The 11,735-nt window shown below is 39.5% G+C and overlaps 1 protein-coding gene across 2 annotated transcripts in view; it reads right to left on the bottom strand.

Moving 5' to 3' along the window:
* The window catches only part of LOC101170559 (signal-induced proliferation-associated 1-like protein 1), a 37,876-nt gene extending 26,948 nt beyond the window's left edge, over nt 1-10,928 (bottom strand). Inside the window, exon 1 of one of the 2 annotated variants that reach the window (XM_023951460.1) lies at nt 10,680-10,928. The gene's annotated coding sequence lies outside the window, so the exon portion shown is untranslated. The remainder of the gene's footprint in view (nt 1-10,679) is intronic. The other variant, XM_023951459.1, reaches the window with a different exon arrangement.
* Nucleotides 10,929-11,735: the final 807 nt, after the last annotated feature.

Below are 11,735 nucleotides of genomic sequence, written 5' to 3' on the forward strand. Positions count from 1 at the left end.
ATTAAACTGCACTAGAAGGTTGTTATCTAACAAGGACTCCGGATATCGCCTCTAGAATTTGCACAATTAGCACAAAGAGGACATTTCTCTGGTGAAAATTGTTGAGTTTTGCTGGAATCCCTGTTCTGCGACATTTTGAGATCTGATCACCTCGTAAACTGAAAATTTTGTTTGTTTTAAGCACAATTAACACAGTTCGGTGCACAATGTTTTTGTATATATAAAGGTGAATAATACCTGGCCTTTTTATTAAAACAAGTTAAAAAAAAACAATAACAATCAAGTAAATTATTAGTTCAAGACAAGGAACCCTGCAAAAAACAAACATCATCTAGCTTGAATCTGTAGAGACGTTATAAAAAAAAATCAGACCATAAAAAAGAAGCATGCACATCATGCATGGATAACCATCTCATCCTTGACATTTAATCCTATATTTCTGATCCAATACTGTGAAAAGGCAAGCTGAAGAGCAGGCAGGAACAAACACAAACCAAACTTTCTCCTTCTTACAGGAGATAAACTTACAAGGGTTCTCAAAGATCCACCCCAACGAAAATTGTGTTTTTGGTGTTTTTAACATGATCTTGTGGCATTTTTCTCCTTATGGAGGACATATATAAAGAAAATTTTGCTTAAAATTGCATTTCTGAGTATTTCTTTATTCAAAATCGCTGTGAATCAGGAGCAGACGAAAGAATGTCGTTTGAAAAAGATTGTAGGTGAGACATAGAAGCAACAATCAGCACACAATCCCTGCTTCGCTCCATTCTGATGCATCCACCTGCAGACAAATAGATCTATTAACTTGTTTGTTTTCCTCGTCTGAGCTGACATCTGGCTCAAAACTGTACGGCTGGATAGCTCCAATATTGCTCGCCATTTTGTTGCTCTGGTAATGTTAGGTTGGGGTTGTGAAGGGCTGTAAGCTAGCTGGAGAAAGTCTAAACAGATGGGTGGCGGAAAGCGGAGGTAGGGTTACTCCGCTCAAACGGTCCCACCCACAGGTCAGAATTTCTAATGAACTACTGCCAGTCTGAAGAAGCTGTGTCCAAGAAAATGACACCATTTTTTTGGGGCTACAAACAGCATAATCATAAATAAAAGCCTACTGGAAAAGCTTTTACAATATACCAAAAGATGATTTGAGTGGGACTTTAAACTGGAACACTACAAAAACTACTTGTACTTAGAGCCTAATCTCCAAGGTAATTACCATCTTCCATCTCCACAAACCAAACGTCTGTATTGGTCCCAGTATTTTAGCATCTGGGAATGGCAGAACAGGTACTTCACAGTTTCAGACAGACCCTGAAAACTCCAGACACACAGGAGTGTTTGCCACTTCAACAAGCTGGAGAGCAAACAATGACTGCGCAGAGGGAGGACTCTTCGTCTTCAGATTCTTTTCCTCAGACGGGTTGAGATCATACATAGCTGTGGTTTGCACAAACGCCTCATGCCAACATTTCCTTTTGGCAAACGGGGCATTTCAGACAGCAGCACCCGAAACGTTTTGGGTTTCAGACAGCAGCAAGAACGTATGCGAAGACCCGAAACGCGGATCAGGGCGGCAGTTTTTGCTCCTTTTAGAGTCAAATCAGAATACTGTCAGAAGGATTTGACAATTTCTTTTTAAGTGTCCTCCATTTACAGCTAGTTAAAATGTATGAACTTTGCTCTTTGATATAAAGGTTTACAAGAACCATATCTTTTTTAAATGACGTTTCACTTTATATAAAACCACACATACTTACATGAGAGCAGATATAAAGCAGGCTAAATGTGTGTTAGAAAGGACTGAGAAGAAACCATGACTGATTTTTTTTCTGGTCCCACCATGTACGAACAGCAAGGTCAATCGACAGCTGCCTGACAGATTCTCACAGCCGATGTGTCAATACGACAGATGCCTGCGATGTTTGCAAGTCCTCTGCTCACATGTCCCCACACAACCTGTGCCTGATCCATCAATCAGGTAGCAACAAGCAAAAGCACACAGGGCTCCAGAAACATGATGCAAAAATGCATGACTCCCGTCTTTGTTTCTTTATAAACTGATTGAAATTGAGTCGGCCGTGGAAAATTAAAATAACCTCTGAGGACGAACCACTTTTTGTGGATTCAAAATTCAAATATAATGTGTGTCCCTTCACTTTTATTCCATAATCTGTTTTTATACAGTTTCTCACACATGATTATCTTCAGGTAGACTGACAAGAAAAGGGCATTAAAAATGTCCACATTGACTATTCAAAACAACTATATTCCATTCTTTTGTTTCCAATCAGTTTAGGCCAAACATAAAATGTAAAATAATCTCTGTAAATACTGGACAATGTTTTTCTTATTAACAGCTTGCATTGAACAAAAGCTATTAAACATTTTCTTTTCTTGTGGTTTCTGTTCCCTAACCAGCTGGAGCCACGTAATAATCTGAAGACGCCACCAAATGTGTAACTCTTCCACACAGTTTGAGTCACCGCCTTCCTTAAGGTCGGATGATGAAGAATCCAGAAATGATGGAGGAGATGAAGTTGACTCAGAGGAAGGAGTAGTTACTTTCTAACATGCATCTGTCTGCTTTGTATTTGATGCAACTGCTGAATGCTTTATAGCGATATATTGCATCGGCAGCCTTTGTAGCAGCCTCGTCTTCTTAACATGTGATGCGTTTTGGGTTTCTGCGGCAGTTACTCAACATTTTATTCAGTTAAATCAGTTTAACCTTTGGGGATGTGTTTTCTCTTTTGTGCCATAAAATGTTTTTGCTATTTTTTCTAATAGTATCTTTTCTCCAAATACTTAAATTATAAACTCAAAAATTTAATTTAGAGCTTCATTTTACTAAAAACACAATTTTCAGAGTGGGTCTTTAAGTAAAAACTACTAATAAAAGTTTCCTTTTGCAAGAAAACATCCATGAAGTGTTTAATTTCTACCAAAGTGAAATTACAAATTAAATATTTCACAATAAATGTTTCAAACATTTCAATGATCATTTGTTAAGGTGTAGAAATCATGTTTAGGAATGACATTTTTAGGCATCTTTGATTTTTTCAAGAAAACATTAAGGACAAAAACGCATTTACCACCAGCTGTAAATAGTCTAGTGTGCTATTATATCAGGAACTTATGACACTATACAAGATTTTCACCAAACCCCAAACTAGGGCTATGGGGAAAACTCGTGATTTGCGATAACAGGGATCAATGTTGCGATGACGATACAACTTGCGATACCTGAACAAATAAAACAACCGATAACATCATTTCTATTTTGCTTTTAAATAAGAGTCAACATACCTTAAATTATACTCCAAATTACCCTAGTCTACATAGGAGGCGAACATCTGACATAAAAAGGGGTCCATCCGATTGGTCAAATGCATAAAGGGATTTATTTGATTCGCTAAATACTTCAAGCTGCCATAAGATTGTTTTAGCACATTTAAGGTAACCATTAATCGCAATTTTCACCGTCTTTTGCTATATGCATATTGCACAGCTTGATATTGAGATAATAAATTTGCGATTTATTATGCAGGCCTACCCCAGACCAAACTTTTAAAAATGTTACTGGAGGGACAAAGAGGAACAAACAAAAAATCTAGAAGGGGTTATGCCTCAGTTTGACTTGGCTTCTACTGTTGTGGAAATGAAACAATAAAAATGTTTACAAGCTATGCTGCATGCCAAACACTGTTGTGCATGGGGCTTCCGCAGTTTTTATGACCTTTTTTTCCATTTGTCACCTTTTCTTTGCCAATGTCTTTTTGAGCACACAATAACACCAGCTGCACTAAATCTACTGCTAAAGCAGAGACGTGTACGCTAACTGCTGGGATCAGGGAACAGCTCGGGCAGAAAATGGAACGAAAACAATCCAGATAAAGATGAAGAACCGCTGCATTTGTTGAAGCTGCGTCTTCAGGATGAGACACTCAGGACACGACATGTACATAAGCTCTTCACTTTCACTGTGTTACGGGGTGGTGATGTCTCCGGAAGAGCAGCTGCTGATCAAACAGTTAGAAAAGACCACAATCCTGCTAAGCAAACAGGGGAGCTTCCCCGTGACCACAGGCGACTGAGGATTTTCAAAATAAAACAATCAGATCTCTTCAAAAATGACAACAGTTCCCTTAAAGCTCGTTTTCTTTATATCAATCAGCTGCTGTTCGGCTCATGAGTATACCGACGCTGCAGTCAAGGTATAAACTCATTAAATTCCACTGATGGCTGAAAGGATGCGCTTCCACCGTGTGGATTCCCCACAGGCTACACTGTGACAGAGGGCATTAGAGTGCTGCTAGGAAACAGCGAGATCCTTGCAGTTAGGAGGAAAATGCAGCCAGCCATCCTGGACCGCCACAGCTGAGGTGAAAGCTTGATTAATATCCCCCCGCACTGGCCAAATACCACCTCTTCTGCCGCCCGACATTAACTATGCCTGGAGCACAAGATGTATGCACACCTTTGAGCTTGTGAGGAGACGGTAATAGAACAGGGTTCTTGCCAGGTAAGCATTTTAACAAGGTAGCAGAAAAGGAGAAGACGGCGAGGGGAGGGGCTATAATTATCGTTTTGACAGAAAAACGGAGGATTAGCCAACACGTCCCAGGAGAGGACCGACCGACTGCGGTGTCCTCTAAAGCTTAAAAGGACAGGCTAATTTTCAAACTGAGCAGCGTTTAAGAGATTCATAGGGCTGTTCCTAAATGTGCCGCTTTAATCCTGGGAGATCTTTATGAGCACTCCAAAGTTCAACAGCAACAGCCACCTAACTAAGTTACATGCTTCGGTTATTGATTTTGGCACACGTTTGATGCACAGCAGACAGCCTTTCCATGCAATTATAAACAGTTGGGCTGCAGAGTCGAACACTTCATGCAGTCATTTAGGCTGTGATGAGCACGAGTTAAACGGACGGAGACGAATTCAAGAGTATACCTACCCAGCATGCACTCTGGCAGGGACTGAATTTGCACTGTGTCAGTCTTCAGGCAATTCTATAACATTTGCTTAATTTAGGAGAATTACTTTTATACTTAACTTTTGTTCATTTAAATGTAAAAACTGAATATTTTGATTAAGTCTTCAACCCCCAAACCCACAATGTACATCCTGAACATTGCTAGAACTTCAAAACTACAGACTAGGGGTTTACCAATTCATTTTAACAACAATTCAATTTGTGATTGAGGATACCATTCATATTTGATATTGGTTCCTTTTGAGTGATCCGATTCAATACAATACACTGACTTAAGATTGATCTAAGACATCTTTAGCCAAAACTTCAGCCAGTGGGACTCGGAGATAAAAACCTGGGTACTGAACAGTTTAGGTGAGGTTTTCTGCGTCGGCCATTAAGTACAAATCACTCGACGCAAAAACATTTGAAAGATCACAGTGAAAATGAAAAAAGCAAAACACATATTTAAAAAAACAAGCATTACATTTAGGAAAACAAAACAAAATGAAAAACTTAAAACCATTTCAGAAAGCAAAAGTGATTTACAGAATACAAAGTGAAATATTTAAAAAAAAAACTAAATGCAATTGGAAAACAGAATTTCAAGTGATTTCTTGATGTGATTTGCACTTCAGGGCCACCGTAGGTTTCCAGATTCCTTGCATTTCATGCAAGATAATCAAGTTTAAAATGAAATGTCTTCAAACAAAACAAAAACAAGAATTCATGGCAAATCCCTTGACATTTAGCTTCCTAAAGTTCAACCCAATGTTATTTTTCCACATCAAAATAATCCAAATGGAACATTTTAGAACGTTCTACCAAACGGTTTGGTCATGCCTTTGCTTAATTCAAAGCGTGTTCATACATTGGACAGAAAGGATGGACTGATCGTTATCTGCTGCCTTCACGGGGTCGTTTTTACGTTATAGTGAAATAAACCCACTGAACGCCATTCCAAATGTTACTTTCCGATACTGAAATAATCGTTTCATTTAATTTTGAAACCATTGTATCACGGTATAGATCAATTTTGATTAACAGCTTGCCTCAGACAGACAGATCTAGTTGAATCATAGGAATACAAATCTATTTGTCCATTAAGTCAAAGAGTCGTTACAACCATACTAATAAACCTTAGGTTATTAGTGAGCTCTAACCAAAATCAAAGGCTAATGCTGAGCCTCCATTAAAGTAGAGGTACAACTTTCCTCTCTGTCTGACAGCAAGCAGGGACTCCTTCCTAATCAGCATTCAAGTCGAGTGTGCCATAAACACAGCCATGGCAACAACACCACCTCATGTCTTCCTAGCAGAGACACTGATAACACAAGCTTGACTGAGATGCATGGAGGCACAATTCAAGTACTACAAATCTGGTGGTCTTTTGAGACTTTAAGGAAACCTTTTTAGGGTGGCGCTTGGTTCTTATGCACCGTGTGAGAATCTAGGAAAACATCAATGAAACACACAGGAAACAGGCATCAGGAGAGGAAAAGGCCGGGATTGCAGCCATGTTTGTTATGAGCCGACTCTATCTGTCCCTTTGCAGCTGGATCAACATGGAAAAAAAGGGGGAGAGTGCAGCCTCACTGTTTTTAGACACTGAACTGCTCCTGCAACAAAAAAAGGGTCCTCACTTCAACTGTTACTGCTAAGAGTCCACCTAAAGACCTCCTTGTATTGACTTTAGGGCCATTTGAATCTCGCAGAGAGGAAAAGCTGCACAGAGGTCTCATTCTTCCCTTCAGATGAAAGCCCAGCACGAACGAACAGGGTGGAAATGGATTCCATCTTTCCAAAGCAAAGGATGTGGAATGTGGAGCGGCGCGAAGAGACCTTCTTCTGGTTTCAGTAGGAGAAAGCATGCAGCAAAATAAACAGCAAAGCTTTCATTTCAGACTCTGTACGGCTGCTGTCGGATCAGACGGTGCCAGAACTTTACTACGCACACCATTGTACTGCAGCGCCCGAAAGCATGGCAACATTTGTGAACAGGAATGAGGACCGGCTGAACAGACCCGTATGATTTGACAAGTGTTTGGCGATCACTCATAGCCAAACCCTTGTGCGTTCCTGCCCGCTTCTCAGATTTCTTTCTGCAAAATAGAAAAATCTCAGTTTGTTGAGCGAGTAAAATCGTTTTTTTGGGCTCTGCAAGGCAGTGTGCTGATGTTTTGATTCCAATAAGACTGGAGTTCTCTAATCCAGTGTTTTTCAACCAGTGTGCCGCGGCACACTAGTGTGCCGTGGGAGATGGTCAAGTGTGCCGTGGAAAATTGCCCTCATTAACTGATCTAAAAGCATTTCCCATCTCCAGGAAATCAGCTCTTTGTTCATCCAAACAGGTCCTGATAAAACACTGAGTAGTTAGGAATATAAACGATCATAAAATACTTTTTTCTTTGTGTTTATTTGATTCTATTAAAGACATTTTAATAAGAATGACGGTAACGCGAAATAGCTGCAGCTATAACTGTGTAAGGAAAAGTCCCGCAGCTTTTACTGTCTCCACGACTCCACCAATCATTCTTGAAGGCTTAATCACATGTCATCAGTCTGACCAATCAGAAGTGGTTAAAGTCTCCACTTCCTTGTTCCAATTTCGCTCATAACTCACTCAGTTCCGACAAAAACACCAGCTAAAGCTCGTCTTTAGCAGTGTAGCTTTCCACAGAATCCGGTATCAGACCATGGAACAAGTGAACAAAACCATGAAGCTCAGAGACGCGAGTCTTTCTGCCGTTTTCTCGCAGTTTTCACACTACATCTCCCATGATGCATTGGCTTAATGAGTCGTCCTTCTTACACGTCTTGAAAACACAACGAACATACAGTTTGTATGTAACTTAACTTTTATTACATCTTTTAGAAAAACATCTGCAACTTCCTGCTTTTTCTGCCACAATTATCACAAAAATGCACGTCAGATTGCCGGGGGGGGGGGCTGTACATCAAAACAGACTATGAGTTTCTGCTTTTTTTTTTTTTTGGATGCTGGTGTGCCGCGGGATTTTTGTCAAGGTTAAAGTGTGCCGTGGCTCAAAAAAGGTTGAAAAACACTGATCTAATCCCTTCTGAAGAAAGTGTGCGGGCCGAAAAATGGAGACAGTGAGGCAACGGGCAGACGTGTCGAGACAATGCGGAGGACGTCATCTCTGTGTGGCAGCAGAGACAGCCTCGAACAACACATCATCATCCTCCTCATCATCATCATCATCATTGGGGGCCCACGTTTCATTATGAAACACTTCTTTTTCATTTCCCCCATCCTGATTTTACAAGAAAATTTATACTTTTTCATTTCTGTTTTTCGATCTCCGTCCCGGATGAAACTATTTTAAGCCTGCTTGACGTTTGATGGGAGGGGAGGAGGGGAGTACGATTTCAGTCCGACTGTGGAGTTTTGGTTTTGACACAAGAGGCTAAAACAAGAAACCACAAAAAACTGCTATTATGGAGTTTTATATAAGTAAAATACCACTAAAATAGTCACTCAGCTGTCCGTTATGGACAGTTTAGAACCCACAGCCATCCTGTACACCTGCTCTTTTGTTCAAATCTGTGTCACTACACAATCTCTCACACAGATAATTACAGGCTTCAAATTCCTCTGCAATTTTTGCAAGGTCCAGATTCCCGAAACTGTGCAGCTAGTGTGGGGTGACCAGCACAAGCATTTTCCCCCCTTTGTTTGCACGTATTTACTTTGTGACACGGCAGCTGAAAGAGGGATTACATCATTGCCATTGTAGCCACAGAGCCCTCTTGGTTTTCCTTAGTCGGCCAGCGCGCATCAGAGCCGATCTGACCCAGACAAAGAGAGAGCACGCCAACAGTTTAGCAAGCAGGAAGCACAGACCCATAGTCACACCTAATTACAGTCAAACTCAGCCAGCTCACTCATCAGGGCTCCCAAAAAAAACCCACCAAAGGCCACATGATCATCAAATCACTTGACCTCTGACTGCAAGCTGACTAATTTGAGGCCGATTCATCAGTATCCCAGCTTCTCCTTTTTTCCTTAATTCAAAGAAACAGATAAATGACATGTTTTCCTTTTCTTTTTTTTTTGCTAAAAAAAGGGGAACTTCAGATTTTCGTAATTGAAACTGCTGTGACTGTGTAGTGACAACTGAAAGGGATCCTGAGTAAGCTGGTGCTGCATCCCCATAACATGTAAGTAACAGATGCAGAAGACCCCTAAAAAACAACAAACCTCATTCACAGAGGTAAATTCTAGCACCAACACATGAAATAATCTCATTATTCATTAGGAAATGTAAACAGTGGGTTCACCAAATACAGGCCCCCACACATTCCAGACTGACAAATTATAAAAGCAGCACAAAACAACGCTTGTTATTCTCTTTTATCTTTGCTCAAGCAACTCCCCATGAGCAGATCCACAAGAGATTATGGAAACACAAGCCTAACTTAGCAACAGGAAGCATCCTTCTGTGAATATATTGACAAAAACAAATGCTGTGTGAAGCAGAAAATAAAAGTTTGAAAAAAAGCTGCCTGTATAATAAATGGTATTATGCCAATGGGAAATATGAGTATTAGTTTGTTAGCCCCCTAAAGGTCCAAAGTATACAGGAGCACCCAAATATGCAATTTTCTTTTGGAGTTTTTTAGTTTTCCGTCACTTTTTCCAAGTAATTTGAACATAAAAGGCCTCAGATTTATTTAATATAAAAAATCCCAAAGAAGCTTTTAAAAAAGAGGGATGCTGTGTGATCAACCAGGCCGACCGTTTCAGCCCACTAAGCCTCAAAAGAATGTTAAAAATCCCTGATCCTGCCCTAAAGCCAGAGTTCAGGGTTTCCCTTTTTTACCAGATTGGTGTCAAGTTGGTGAAAAGCGTCACAGATCCAACAATTAAGATTTATTTATTTGGAATAAAAAAAATAAAAAAAACCTTTATTGTCATTGTACACAATACAACGAACTTGTAGCAGCCTTGGAGTGGTGATACTATACATTTAAATCAAAATATGTACAAGTAACTAATAAAAATACAAGTATTTTAAAAATAGAATAAAATTGAGTACAATAAAGTGCAGCATAAATAAATAGTGTGTGGAGGTAGATGAAAATCAGTTTTTGCACACAGAAGTTGTCAATTTGGAGTAGAGTTAGGAAGCTCAGCTGCATCCCTAACATGTTACAGCTGCTGTTTATTAACTAATACTGACATTACTCGTAAATACTTGTTTTTATTATTATTTAAAGAGACTTTAAGGTGCTTCTTACAGTTTTTAAAGAAGTTGAACAGACCGGAAACACCTTCGGGTCAGCCAGGTGTGCTTAACGGAAATGACTCGGTAACTGACGAGCCTTCCCGAGTGGCTCTATAACGCGAGTTAAGTCGCACAAAACGTGGGATTTTTTTGGTGATAATAACTATCTAAATGATTTAAGTTTGTCCAGAGTGCGTAAAAATGCCAGTAGCTAATCATTACATCGACGCAATGTCATTCACAGACACAAAACGGGGATTTTGTCAACACAGACGTGGAATTGCACCTCGTCATTAACCATTAGTTTCGAAAAATGTGACAGAGAAGCAGGAGTGTCGTCTTAAAAATGATGGGTCATACTAAAACAAAAACAAAAAAACAATTAAATTGATGGCGTAGAGGAGCTTCAAGGACCCTCCACATGACCAGTCCCCACGTTACAGACTGAGACTCACCTTTTCTCCATGTCACTCCGCACGGTTTCCCGTGTTGTTTCCCCCCTCACAACCAGATACTTTTAGTCCAAAACGCGTCAGGCAGAGCCGTTCCGTGCCTTCGTGTGATGCGTGCCCCCGCGAGGGGAGACTGGAAATGGCCCGGCGTCTCTCTCCGAAAAGCAACTTGGAAGTTTCATAGAAAGTTACGGGTTTGCCTCGCTGCGGTATGCAGCTGCTGAAGGGATGAGATCATCCAGGCAGCCTCCCCTCTGTACTGAAATCTCGCGAGAAAACACGCGAGGGGAAAGCAAACGTTGCCATAGCAACAGGGCTCACCTGTGGCCACAGAGACAGGATGAGGAAATCGAAGAGGTCTCACTCCGCACGAGACAGATTTTCAAGCTAAAGAAAAAAAAAAATAATACATCAAGGATAATTTTACATTCATTATTTCATATTTCCTGATCCCTGAACATGATATTAAAATATGAAATAATTTCCGGTGAGGAGTTAGAACGTTTTCATGCACTCAGTTCAACATTTTGAGGCAACAAATGAGAATTGTGTTTGTATTTTGTGGGTACAAATTAGTAATATGAATTGATAAATATATATATATATATATATATATATATATATATATATATATATATATATATATATATATATATATATATATATATATATATATATATATATATATATATATATATATATATATATATATATATATATATATATATATATATATATATATATATATATATACACACACACACACTAATTTGGGCCCACAAAATGCTAATGTGCTAATTTGCATGCACAATTTGCTCATTTGTGCGAGAAAAATACAAGTTCTTGCCCTCAAAACTAAGGTGTATCAACAAAATGTAAAGGTTAATTTGTGGCCACAAATAAACAATTTAAGAGACCTTTTTTTTCTACGAAATGTCAAAGGCTCCATAAATATTTATTGCCTTGGAATTTCATTCATCCCCCAGAAGCAGTTGATATTAGGGATGCCTAATTTCTGAATATCATTCAAAAGTGAATATCATGGTTTCTTTTGTGTCA

The sequence above is a fragment of the Oryzias latipes genome, chromosome 22, assembly GCF_002234675.1.
Source record: "Oryzias latipes chromosome 22, ASM223467v1".
Taxonomy (NCBI): Eukaryota; Metazoa; Chordata; class Actinopteri; order Beloniformes; family Adrianichthyidae; genus Oryzias; species Oryzias latipes.